This window comes from Suricata suricatta, chromosome 7, assembly GCF_006229205.1.
Source record: "Suricata suricatta isolate VVHF042 chromosome 7, meerkat_22Aug2017_6uvM2_HiC, whole genome shotgun sequence".
Taxonomy (NCBI): Eukaryota; Metazoa; Chordata; class Mammalia; order Carnivora; family Herpestidae; genus Suricata; species Suricata suricatta.
In genome coordinates this window covers 119,035,750-119,049,838 of record NC_043706.1, presented here as the reverse complement: position 1 = coordinate 119,049,838, position 14,089 = coordinate 119,035,750, and the positions used below count along the sequence as shown (strand labels likewise).

The window sequence follows — 14,089 nt, the reverse complement described above, 5'->3', positions numbered from 1 at the left end:
TAAAAACTATGAAGCCAGCTTACTAGGACATGCGAAATTTTGTCTTGTGACTCTGTGGGAGGATTGTCCCAGGGCAATATCCAGCTATTGGCAGAAATCATGACTCTGTGTTGAAAGTGGACAAAAAGAATGAAGAGGGAATGGGTCTAATAGGCACATAGAGACACTATCTGAGTGTTGGCTGTTTCCACGGTTTTCATCTCTGACTTGTTTCACTTGGTTAGGGCCTATTAATCCTTCATATGTGTCCCTAAAATCTTGTGCTGAATGAGAAAAAAAAATTAATCTTCCCACTGGAAGATTCTGAAAATGGGCAGGAGAAATCCTTCGAGTGTATATTAAACACAATTAGAAGTCCCACAATGCAAGTGACAAGAATTGGAAATGATGAGGAAGCCTGTCACGTGGAAAACCACTGGTTAATTCTAATCTCCCCATTGTGCCAGATCTGAAGCATCACCAGAAATAGCCGCGGGTCCTGGAAGCTGTGGTCATAGTCTGAATATGACATGAACACGGGAGGAAACGGGGATGAGGAGGCCGGTTATGCCTCATCCCTTCCAGCCCCCCTTACGTACACAGGAAGTAACTGCCAGGACTGTCATCTTGTAGGACAAAGGGTGATGATGTAAAAAGAGTGAAGCATAAAGATCGCAAATAATCATCCATAAGTCATGTAAACTGACCGCTTGACCCTTGATCTGATTTGCTTTTTGAACCTGAACACCTTATTGTGTCATTTCCTTGGCTGTGTGTCCCCTCTGTGCCCTGAGGATGAGACACATTTTCTTTTTTCCCCACTTGTCCTCGGGGACCCTGGGTTATTCTAGAATGGTTCTAAATCCAGTTTAAACACAGAAAAAGGGAAGGTCTTAGAAAAGAGGTATTTTTGTTTGGTTTCCTTTTTTCCTTTTTTACAAAAATAGAACACATCAAGGTAAGTTAAACAATGGACTTAAATGTCCCTTTGAGATTGTGTTCATTTTGATAATATAAAACTTGGCTACTCTTACGCCCTCACTTTGATGTTGATGTTTGCAAATGTAACATATTTAAATGGATGGTATTTGTTAGCTATTCTTACGCATGATTTCATCAACCACTTTTTAAAAACATATTTTCCCTTACATTGGGAACATCTTTCACTACCATCAAATAAGTTAATAAATTGAAGGTTTTGAAGCTTTCTTCATAAATATCATTAAATTTTAAAGAATTAGGGTTTTTTTGTATGTATCCTTTTAGGATTTTTAGAATACTATAAAAATAGTTGCTTTTGATAGATATCATATTCAAGGCAGTAGCATCTAATTTATTTTTAACATCTGAATTCTTGCAGAGTAATTTTCTGGATTATTTCCCTTTCATTCCTTTGAGAACTTAAAACAGGCAGCCTTTGCTTTGTATATGTTGTATCCACTGAAACTCATTTGTATCAGAACCATGAGAAGTGAGAGGTGCTTTATGTTTGTTTGTTGGAACCTCATCAGGATTCAAACATCACTTTGGGGAGACTAGAATACCTTGGTATTCTGATAGCAGCGTCATTTTTCTCTAAAATTATTGAGAAATTATTTAGATTGCCTTTAACAGACATATTTCCTCTGTTTGTACCAGCCGCTGGCTACTCTCCCAGGGCAGGGCAAGCACAAAGGGACCTCTGTGCAGTTCAATGTTCCCACCAAGTTGTTCAGCTAGAATTCTGGTCCAAGTTCTTCCCAGCGTTCATGAAAAGAGCAAGGAGAATCCCCTAAGTGACCCTTTGTGCCCCACATGGTCTTGTGGGTCCCCAGCCAGTGATGTGGTAGCCAGCTATTTTCAAGGAGTCTGGTGAACCTGTGCCGCTGTCCCCAGACCCTCCTTGGCAGTGACCTGCCACCCGTCCCAGCACGTGTCTCACAATCGTCCACACTCTACTCCCTAGAGCCCCTGGCCCTGGCCTTTGGCCGTTTATTCATCTGTACTGAGAAAAAAAATGGAAGATACTATTAGTGTGTACCTCATAAGGTTGTTTCAAGGGTGTAATGAAATGCCTACAGTGCATTTTGCAAACACACAGTAAATATTTAGTAAGTGTTAGCAATTATTATTGCCCCATAGAAGATAATTCTGAGGCTTGAAGCCATGCTATTATGAGATACTAACTTTCACTTTTCTTTTTTAAAATTTTTTAAAATATTTATTTACTTTTAAAGAGACAGAGCACGAGCAGGAGAAGGGCAGAGAGAGAGAGGGAGACACAAAATCTGAAACAGGCTCCAGGCTCAGAGCTGTCAGCACAAGAGCCTGACATGAGGCTTGAACTCACAGACTGTGAGATCATAACCTGAGCCAAAGTCAGAGGCTTAACTAACAGAGCCACCCAGGCACCCCTAACGTTTACTTTTCAAGAGCCTTTCAAAGCCTCCATTCTCATCTGACCTGGGCCACTATACTAGTTTCCTGCAGCTGCTGTAACAAATTACCACAAATTTGGTGGCTTATAATAGCACGAATTATCTCATAGTCTAGAGGTCAGAGGTCTTACAATCCAGGTGCCTGCAGGGCTGCATTCCTCCAGGAGGCTCAAGAGGAGAATCTATTTCCTTGAGTTTTTCAGCTCCTAGAAGCCATGATCTTCCTTGGCTTGCGACCCCTTCCTTCATCTTGAAACAACAGCACAGCATCTTCACAAGTCCTCCCTTGTCTTTGTGCACCTGCTGCCATGATCTTATCTCCTGACCTGTGACACTGACACAGCCACATTTCTCTTCTCAGGAACACTGGGTTTCACCCCGATCGTCCATGATAATCATCCCATCTCTCTATCACAAGGTCAGAGGTTTGGGAGATGAGGATGTAGCCATAATTGGGAGTCCAATATCTCATCTACCACTGACACTTTTAAGATTCCATTTGATTTCTCATCTTTAATACACCCCAATACGAGATGACACAGAAGTGTTGAACTCAGCCAACTCAGCTCTCAAAGCCATTCATTTCTAGGGATGTTTCCACATTATCACATATCAGAAAGATCCCGACAAGAGCTCTGGCAGATGTGAGTTGGCTGATGCATCACTCATTTCTAATCTATTCTCCCTTTATTTCCTCTATTCAAAAGTCCAGGGGTGCTTGGGTGGCTCAGTCGGTTAAGTGTCCGACTCTTAATCTTGACTCAGGTCATGATCCATGGTTTATGAGTTTGAGCCCTGCATCAGGCTCTCTGCTGTCAGTATGGAGCCCACTTCAGATACTCTGTCCCCATTTCATGCTCTCTCTCTCTCTCTCTCTCTCTCTTTCTCTCTTTCTCAAAAACAATAAATAAACATTTAAAAAAGTCCATACTTCCTTGGAATGGCCAAGCAGCACAGTTTTTGACAATCAGATATAAGTAAAAATCAGTTGTGAATTTTGAGAAATTTTGCTTGCATCATTAAAAAAGACATATATCTTCCCTTTTGAGGGATGTAGATCTGATAGTTGGAGTGTTAGCAGTCATCTTGTAATCATGGGGAAAAGGCAGGGCTAGGGAATCACAGAGACATTGATTGGTCCTTCCATTGTTGGATTACTGAAGCAACTTCAGTAATCACCCTACCAACTTCTGTTATGTAAGAATAAGTCAACTCCTATTTGGTCTAGGCACGGTATTTAGGGACTCTATTACTCATAGCTGACCAAATATAATGCCAGCTTGAAAAATGACCTAGCCTAACCATAAATGCCTCATCCCACAGACGCCATATGGAAGCTTGACAATAGCGGGAATAAACACTAATACTATTATAATGGATCATGAATTTATGCTATTGTATGATAATTTTTAGATTTATTAGTGGAAAACCCCTCTTTTGAGTGAAACGAATAACTTCACAGAACCAGAAACAAATTGTTGGCGACCATAAGCTGCCCAAGGAGACCTTGCCAAGTATTTTTTGTTTTAAAAACATCTCCCATTTTTGTGTTTAATCTTAACTCCTGCTTGCCCTTAAATGCCTTATTTCTGTAATAAATAATGATTTTCTACCTCTGTTTATACTAGACTTGGTTTACTTATTTTCTCACTATTGTTTTTTTCTGGGGTCATTGAATTTTGTTCCTTTCAGTTCTGAAATGTCAAGGTTCTGTATCACTGCAGAAGCAAAAACCTTTGTTTTTAAAGGCTAAAATACTTCTCTCAGAGGGGCTTTCCAAAAGAACTGAATGGTGTACTCAGGAGTGCAAATTAGAGGGAAACCCCTTAGCTTCTCTCATCCCCCAATGGCAGCCAATTTCCATGAAGCATTAACTGCAGACTCCATAAAAGTATATGCACATCTTATGACCTCTGAAGACATTGACAATGGGCCAGAAGGATCAGTAGTCAATAGCATGTATGCAAGATTATGTGGAATGTGGATGCTTGGTGAGAACCAGAAAAAGCAGAGAAAAGGTAAGAGAGGGAGGTTCAGTTGTTAGCTGGTCTTCGCAGAAGATTTAAGCTTTAGAGAAAACTCTACAGTTCTATCTAAAACACATTTGTGGGATGTCTGGATGACCGAGTGGGTTGGCGCACAACTCTTGATTTTGGCTTGGGCCATGGTCCCAGCATTTTGGGATCAAACCCCACACGGCATGGAGCCCACTTAAGATTCTCTCTTTCTCCCTCTTACCCTCTCCCAACTCGTGCTTGCTCTTGCTCTTCAATGTTCATTTATTTTTCAAGAGAGAGAAATTGTGAGCGGGGAAGGGGCAGAGAGAGGAGACACAAACTCTGAAGCAGGCTCCAGGCTGTGAGCTGTCAGCACAGAGCCCTATGCAGGGCTCAAACTCCTGAAAGTTCATGACCTGCGCTGAAGCAGATGCTCAACCGACTGAGCCACCCAGGCACCCCTCGCTTTTTTCCTTAAAAAAACAAAAATAAAAATAAGTAAATAAATAAAATAAAACACCTTAGTTAAATCACTAGAACTGTTTCCAATGCAATTGTTGTAATGCTAGAAAACCCATGGAAAATTCTGTAAGTTTAAGTATTTTCACCCTGAAATACATACATATATAGATATATATATTATGTGTGTATATATATGTGTGTGTATATATATATGATGCTGTAGATTTTATAAAGCACCATAAATTTAAATACAGCTTTTGTGTGTGTAGGAAAAAAAGCAAATCACACTGAGTGGACAAACCAATTCTTACACAGACTGCTTTCAGAGAGATTTAAAGTATGCAAAGCAAGGATTTTCGTCTTTGAAGGAAAATAATTCTTTTGGCTCCTTCTAGGAGATCCAAGCTTAGACTCCTCATGTGGAATGTGAGGAATGGAGATGGGGGTGGGGTGTTGGGGGGCTGCTAGAGAGAAAAGCCAGGAGAATTATGAGAAAAGAAAGGTCAGACCACAACTTAATAGATATTTACAACAAATGTAAAACTTTGTTATCTTCAGAGAACAATAGAATTTCCTGAACAAGTTTTACTTATCCTGGTTCATTTGAAGATAAAACAGGGCCTGCCCTTGGCAATCTAGTGAAAAGATGAAGACCTTTTATAGCTCATGGGAAAACACCCAGGAAAACCAGGAATGTGAGTTTGGGTTCTAACTTTACAACTAATTTATGGTGTGACAGGAGCACATTATTTAAGCTTCCCCGCCTACAATATTCTTTTGGAAAGTTAGCACAATAGACTGTTGGTCTCCCACAAAATATCGGAGCCACCAGGAGCACAAATTTATTTCTTCGGGATTATCCAGTGAGTTATGGGCTGGAGTGACATGGGGGAGGTCCCCCCTTGCGGCAGAGTGGGCAGCAATGCTGGTGGCAGGAGCTGGCACAGGACACCCACCACCAATATTCAAGCTCCTAAAAGACAGCCCACCAGGCAAAGGGGCTGATGAGGAGTGAGGGCAAAACCCCGTGTAGACCACAAAGACTAGCAGAGGCTGGTGGCGCCTGAGCCGCTCAGTCAGTTAAGCATCTGGCTCTTGATTTGGGTTCAGGTCACAGTCTGACCATTTGAGAATTTGAGCCCCGAATGGGGCTTGGTGCTGACAGTGTGGAGCCTCCTTGGGATTCTCTGTCTCCCTTGCCTTCTCTCTCACTCTCTCTCAAAAATTAGCATTTAAAAAAAAGACTAGCAGAAGCTGAAAGTGGCGGAGCACCTTGGCTTTCTAATCTTCGTGACAAGGACAGCTGATGAAAGATAAGTTGTCAGTTTGTCTCTGCCTTCAAGCTTTAGCTTCCTGCCTATCCTGTCTCCATGGTCTTTTCTGAGGCACCAGTCTGCGGTTAACTTGATCCAGTCTGCTGTGTGACACAACAGTGGGCAAGAAGAGTTGTAAGATTACAAAGTGACCAAAATATAACAAATTTGAGAGTGGGGAGGGGGATCTACATTCCTAAACGGAATGAGTCTTAAATAGTGAAAGGGGGCTCCTATGTGGCTCAGTCAATTAAGCATCTCACTTCCGCTTGTTGTGCCCAAGTTTTTAAAATCGCCCCAAATCACCCCAAAACAAACACCAGAGACTGCTAGGGAGACCAAATCACGCCCGCAAAAGCAAAGGGCCTTTATTTCAAGCCTAAGCTCTGGCTCACAGTCACCAGCCGACCCACTGGCCATGTGGAGAGATCCCTGAACTAAGGCAGGGCAGGGCCTTTTAGGCCTTTGGGAGGGGGAGTGACAGGAAATGATGAGAGGTGTACAGTGATCCAATCCCTGCTCCCCCATCAATACTGGCAGTTGTGGGAGCCAATCACAATAGTTGGAGCATTGACCAATCAGAGTGGGCCCAGGACGCCCGACGTGGGGCGTGACTAGGCCTGCCTCTAGAAAGGTCAAAGGTATCGGCGGCCTCCCCCGATTGGGCACCGCAGGAGTTGTTCCTCCTTAATGCGCGCCCTTTCAGGAGAAGCCGGTGCCTTCCCCTTTAAGTAATGGGGAAGGCTGGATCGGACCTGCGGCTGGCGTGGGGGGGGGGACGCCTCCCCCCGCCCCAAGGCTGCCCGGTGCATCTCCACCACGGAGGTGCACTACGACCGGCTCGGGAAGGCTGGGACTGCCCGGTGGTGAGGGCCGGATCTGACCTGCATCCTTACAGGCTGAGGTCTAATTTCAGCTCAGGTCATGACCTCACAGTTTGTGGGTTCAAGCCCTGCATCCAGTTGTCTGCTGTCAGCACAGACTTCGCTTCGGATCCTCCGCCCCTCCCTTACTTGCACTCTCTTTCTCTCTCAAAAAATAAACATTTCAAAAATATAGTGAGAGGAATTGTAGAGAACAAAGACAGATCATTAAACACAAGCTTATCAGTGTCCTGTGCCAAGCAATCAATGGCGATCACATGCTTTCTACTTACAAATAAGTAGACTTAAGAAGGATCCTTTAGCACCTAGCCTAATCACAAGAACAGGACCTTTTGTTTTCATTCTAGAATGGTGTTTTTTCAAAATATAGGTCACACTCACGAGTGTGCCATAAAATCAGTTAGTGGGTCATGAGTAGCAACTTTTCTCTCTGGTAGAATAAGATGGAAGATGTCAGATTACATCACACAAAGTAAGTTCTGTGAACTTGAGCTTCAGGTGTGTGTGTATCTGTGTGTACGAGTGTGCATTAGGGCATGATGTAAAATATTGTTCTTACTATTGGAAACTGTCAAAACTTTTTAGAAAAAGATCTTAATGTGACATTAAGTGAGGCTTCTAGAAATTTGGGGTCAAAGTTTGAGTTTCAAGTCGAATTGCATTCCTCAAAAGTATATGTTGAAGTCCTAACCCCCAAGACTCATGAATGTGGCCTTATTTATATATAGTGTCTTTGCAGATCTAATATAGATTGATATAGTGGGGGAACAATGTAAACATCATGGGGATTTCACATCTGATCATATGAAATTTATTCTGGAAGAAACACTGAACGAGTGCATAAAACTGCCCCAGAGGAACTGAACTGTGTAAGAAAACCCAAAATATGGGCACGCACCCCTGACACCTACCCCAGCCACACCAGTTCACCACATATCATGAGCCACCCTCATCCCTGTCTGTCATTACACTTTACCTGACTGATTTCAGAACACTTTCTTTCTATGACGTCACACTAACTCACAGGCTACAACCCTTTCACAAGCGAAGTTCCTCTCTGCCAAGGTAAAGTACTATATTTATTGTAGTATTCATGCGTGTCTTATCCATCTAATGTGTGTGAAACTGTGCTATTGTTTTTAGCAGCCTCTCCTTTTTGTATGTGACGTTTTTGAGTCTTGTGCCCCCATCACATTTGTCCTATAAGCCCCGTGGTTGTCACTGTGGGATTTTGCAGGGCATGGTGATTTTTAGGAATGCTATGTTGTGTCATAGCAGAACTGAGTGTACGGTACTTAAAACTGTGATACTGGATGAGATCATGCAGTGGGTGAGTGTAGATATAGCAGAGGGCAAGGGTTGAGTCCAGGGGCATCCCAGCCTTAACAGATAGAAAGGAGGAGCCAGTGAAGGAATCATTTGGTGAGATAGGAAGCAACTCGAGATCTGGTGCTCTAGAAGCCATGTGAAGGCAGTGCTTCAAGGAAAAGCCTAATCAATTCCATCTAGTGCTGCAGAGAGATAAAGAAACAAGAGGACTGACTGAGAAGTCATCACTGAATTTAGTGACAACTGACTTCAGCAATTTGGTAATGTAGTGGGGAAAAGTTTAAACTGGAGAGAATGTATTTTTTGAGTAATCATGAAATAAATTTTATTTCATTTTAATACAAGTCTTTTTCACGAAAGTTTTGTCACTAACATGCACATCTATTCTTGTATGGTATCTTATAGATCAATATCAAGTTCTGCTTGCAATATTTAAGTATTGCTATGGAGTCCCTCCTATGCATCTGATAGTGGGAAACAAGTGCTGTGTTTAAGGGAGCAGATTCTACAATTAAGACAGACTTTTTTGTAAATTTTGGTTTCACTATGAACCAGTGGTCTGAAGTAAGCCTCACTCTTCAGATTTGCATAGTGAGGTTCATGTCCTACCTTAGTCAGTCATTGTCAGGATTGGGTAAGTGAAGTGCTTAGGGTGGCACCGGACACAGGATGCCTCGTAAATGCTATGACTGATGTTTTTTTAAATAATGATCTACGTAATATTTGGCCTTGAATTTACAATGAAGCTGGGGGGATAAGACACAAAAAAATTAAATAAGCATAAATGAGTACAACCAAAGTAACCAGGCAAAATGATACTTACAATGGGACTGGAAGGAGGAAGAGTAGTGAGCTTGCTGTGCACCTGCTGCTCTGTGATGCCATAGCCACATGTCCTTGGCTGGTCCTCATGCCACACTGCAAGGAGGCATTCTCCCCAGCCCATGGGTGAGAAGACCGACACTCTAGGGGGCTCATACCTTCCTCTAGGTCTCCAGTTACCAGGAACGAGTGAGCTCATCTCTCAAATCCACACTTGTGGGGAGAGAGCAGAGCAGCAGAGAGGTACGAGGTTACCTCTCCACTCTCCACCATATGCAAACACTAACAAGACAACAAAACAAGACCTGTGGCATGCAAGGTTTCATTTTAGCCTGATATTTCATCTAAAGGATGACATCTAAGAAACAAACCAATTGAAGCCTGTTGCATATTCTTACCATGGATCTTTTCTTCTGGTACAGTTAATCATATGGTGGAGCAGAGTTCCAGGGAAGGCACGGAAGGGGGACCAGTGGGAATGAGCAGCAAGTGTGTGTAAAGGAGTGCTTACAGGAAACACTGTGGTGTCTATTTCCCAACCTGGCTGACCCACAGGTTTACTCTGCAGTGGACTGTATACCCATAGTCCTCGTTGTGGCTCCTTTTGGGGTTACTAATGGGGGGCAGATATTTGGATTTTAGGATGTCTCCGCACTAGTTGAGCTTCTCAACTCAAGCTGGTAGACTATGGGCAACCGGTGCCTTGCAGGGTACGGTTCCAGGAGTGGCCTATAACTCTCTCCTTTCATTGGTCATTAAGGGTTCTTTAAAATGCTTCCTTAAGCAGACAGGAGATGGGGAGCCTGAGTGGCTCAGTCAGTTAAGTGTCCAACTTCAGCTCAAGTCATGATCCCATGATCCATGCGTTCGAGCCCCCTTGTCGGTCTCTGTGCTGACAGCTCTGAAGCCTGGAGCCTGCTTTGGATTCTGTGTCTCCCTCTCTCTCTGCTCCTCCCCCATTCATGCTCTGTCTCTCTCTGTCTTTCAAAAATAAATAAAAGTTAAAAAAATTTTTTAAAAAACAGACAGGAGAGTATGACTGGAAGAGATGTGCTGTATCGCTGGACATCATGCTAGCTAATTGTGAAGCTAGACATTCAGTCTCCCCATGTACTCTCAGCAGGTAAAGGCTATGGCCTTGAAGGAGAAACCCATGACAGGTATGTTTTGATGGGCTGAGGGAAAATGAAACATGAGGCTTTGTAGAGCTCTGTGGGACTTTGAAGGAGTCAAGCCTTGATCAAGTACACAGCCTTGATCAAGGTGTGTACTAGTTTCCTCAGCTGTCATAACACATGACCACAACCAGGTGACCCAAACAGCAGAAATGTATTCGCTCACAGTTCTGGAGGAGGCTAGAAGTGTGAGATCAGCTTCCCTCTGGGTGTTTGGGGAGAGGATCTGCTCCACGCCTCTCTCCTGTCTGCTGTGGATTGCTAGAAATCTTTGGTTTCCCTTGGATAAGCCTATCTCTCTGCCTTCACATTCCAAGCTGTTTTTCCTGCGTCTCTAGATATGTGTCTCTTCTTCTTCCCCAGTGATATTGGATTAAAGCCTTGTCCTACTCCATTATGATTTCATCTTAACAATTATTTGCATCTGCAAAAAAACTATTTCCAAATAGGGTGACACTCTGTGATTCCAAAAAGAATATAAATTTGGGAAAGACACCTTCCAGCCCTGACAAGAGGGGAGCATAAAACCATTAAAGAGTTATTGCCTGTGAGAAAACAATGAGGAAAGGAAAGGAAGGGTCTCTGAAGGAAAGTTTGAAAGGACACAGAATACCAGTGAAGCAAGGCAGGGTTATAACAAGAAGCACATATATCATGAGGGTAGCTGAGATTTTAAAGAACCATGTATAGTAAGTGGTGGGGTTAAGTAAAAACAAACAAAACGAGAGGGTGGTAAAGAACTCCAGGACCAGCAGGAGCAGGGCGTCATTTCCACAAGCCCTCTCGCCCTCCCCCTTCCTCCCCCTTCTGCAGAGAGGAGTTCCACATGGGTTTCTACCAGCTTCTCTACCGTTGACCTGCTCTGTGAGGCCTCTTTCATCCTGTGCTGGGGCTTCTCTGATGCAGTGACTGGGCTGCCTGGCATTCAGGTATGCATAACCTGTAGATGGGCGAGTTAGTGCCAGTGCGCCACCCTTCGGGAAGGGGAGTGGAAGCCAGCTGATGCCCACTTCTCTATTTCTCCCCTAGCTGACTGTTCTGTAATATATTCCATAAGATTCCTCAGAAGATTCTGAGGGATTGAGCACCAATTGACGATAGCAGCAGCCAATTCAAGAATTCATCCTTGTTTGGGGGTTTACTTCCTTCCCCTTCACTCTCCCCACCTCTCACAACTGCTCCCTGAGATACATTCCTAAATAAACACATATAAACACGGCCTTCATTTCAGGCTCTTTTCTAAGGGCAACCCAGGCTGAGTAACTACTCTCAGCCAGCGATTTCAAGGGGATTGAGGGATTTCTTGGAGAAAGTGAGAGAGTAGGGGGTGAGGAGGAAGGGAGGGATGGAGAGAGAGCAAGGGAGAGCAGAGGAGGAAGAGAGGGTAAGAGAAGAAGAGAGAGAGACACAGAGAGAGAGAGAGCTGAAGCTGAAGAAAGCACAGTGTAGTCTTATGAGGAGGCATATGGTCCCCGCCAATCCTCAAGCCAATGGGCAGATGAGAAACAAAATACAAAGTACAATCATCTCCCACCCACTATCCCCTGCTAGAGACTTCTATGGCTGAACCAATTCCCAGAGGGTGAGGAAGGGTTAGCCTTCCTGCAGTTCATAGAGGTCAGCCTCCCAGGGCACAGAACAGGTGAGAAGGAGAGGAAATCGAACTGGAAGCAAAGAACTGCCAGCACACACCAGATTTGTCTCCCGCTGACCGTGAGTCTTACAAAATTGACTGGGGCCTTGACAGGCTTCACAAAAACTTCTTTTCTAAGTGGTAATGCTTCTAGGGTGAGGTTAATCCTGCAACCACACAGAAATAACTTGTTGGATACACATCATTTTGGTTTGTCACCATTGAGCAGAATGATCATAACAAACTCAGTTGTCATCTGGATTAAGCAGCCTCGTTTATATGAAGATGAGTGTGGACTTGCATCCCCCGGTTCAAATCCCAGCACTGCTACTAACAAAAATTGTGCCCTGGAGCAAATTTCCTTAACCCTCTGAATCTCTGTGTTCTCATTGGCAAAATAGGAATAACATATCCACCTCACCTCACAACATTTTTGTGGGGATTCAGTGAAAGAAGATATTGTAAATGGTGGCCATTTCTTCTATAACTGCTCTTGTAATTACTGCCCATTTATTGCTGCCTCAAATTTCTACTTATCACCATAGAGATTTATGCATGTTATTAACAAATTTATATAGAATAGAAGAGTTTCAGAAACCTAAAAATTTCTCTAAATATCTGAAGGTGCCTTTACAATTATAGTTGGATGAACTATATTTTTTTATAATCCCTCTGTCTTCTCGCTCTTAACTGTATAAAATATTCTGAAGTTAATCGTGACAAGTGAGTTCATTGTTCTTCAATTGCATTCAGACTTCAATGGTCTTTATGTTGGCTCTAAGTTACCATTGACCGTGATGAAGTGATTTATGCTCAGACTCTGACGACAGTTTGCCTGATGGCTGATGGTGATGAATCACTGAGGGAAAGGCCCACAGTTCCCTGCTGTTGAAGGTTTCCACTCAACCTTTGAGTTTCCTGCACGGCATGAAGATTCCCTGGGAAATGGACTTTGCTTGGTAGCCTGGCACCAGGGGATTCTTGTCACAGGGCTCATTCTTCTTGTCACAGCTCATCCTTAGCTGTGTTAAAAAAAGGTTCATTGGGGTACATGTGCCCCTATGCATCAGCACTTCTGTATCCCTTGGGTAGATCCAACAATAGCCAAATCATGGAAAGAACCTAAATGTCCATCGACTGATGAATGGATCAAGAAGATTTATATATATATAAATACAATAGAATACTACATGGCAATGAGAAAGAATGAAATATGGCCATTTGTAGCAAAATGGATGGACCTGGAGGGAGTCATGCTAAGCGAAATAAGTCAGGCAGAGAAGGAAAGATACCATATGTTTTCACTCATAGGTCTAGCAGGAGAAACCTAATAGGGGACCATGGGAAGGGGAAAGCGGGGGCAAAGAGCTCAGGAGAGGGAGTGAGGCAAATCAAGAGAGACTTTTGAATGCTGAAAACAAACTGAGGGCTAAGGAGGAAGGGGGGAAGGGGAAGGGGGTGATTGTCGTGGAGGGGGGCACTTGCAGGAAGAGCACTGATGTGTTATATGAACACCAACTTGGTAATAAACTATTTAAATTTTAAAGTTTCAGTGAGAATCTATGACTTATGTGTTAAGGAAGGAATGTACTCTGTCTTAGGTGTAATTTGTCTTGTATCTAAAAATGCATGATTCTGTGAAACACAGCATATTTCTTTCTTTTTCTCTTGTCCTTTGAGGGAAATCTGCCCATTTCTTTTGAAGTCGTGTTGCTATATAAAGGAAATGTATCTTTCTTGCCTTATAAACAATTGTTCTCATTATTTTGTCCTCTTTCCCAAATAGGATTTTTTTAGTGTGAATCAAGATAGAAGAAAAGGAATTTCATGAAAAGTCAAACATGAATACAAATTTATGATCATTTTCACCTTTTTTTTTAAAAGGAAAATAATGAAGCTAAAGCAAATTGGATCACAAAGAAACAATCAGATGTATAATGAAAATAATAATGTTTATGTTTTCTCTCTGGATTACGTAGTTGTTAAGCCATATATTTAATGTGTTGACAATTTTGTGGTTATTTCTCTGTTTATAAAAATGATTGCCAATTTCAAGCCTCCTTCGGGAGAATGAGCCA

The 14,089-nt window shown here is 42.8% G+C and overlaps 1 long non-coding RNA gene across 2 annotated transcripts; it reads left to right on the top strand.

The window, feature by feature from the left end:
- Positions 1-8,071: 8,071 nt before the first annotated feature.
- On the top strand, positions 8,072-13,907 carry LOC115295487. Of its 2 annotated transcripts, none has more exons than XR_003910425.1 (4): positions 8,072-8,117; positions 10,229-10,363; positions 11,192-11,307; positions 13,798-13,907. It is a non-coding gene; the product is annotated as an uncharacterized LOC115295487 (long non-coding RNA). The 2 variants fall into 2 exon arrangements; XR_003910424.1 differs by lacking the exon at positions 13,798-13,907 and adding an exon at positions 11,408-11,559.
- Positions 13,908-14,089: the final 182 nt, after the last annotated feature.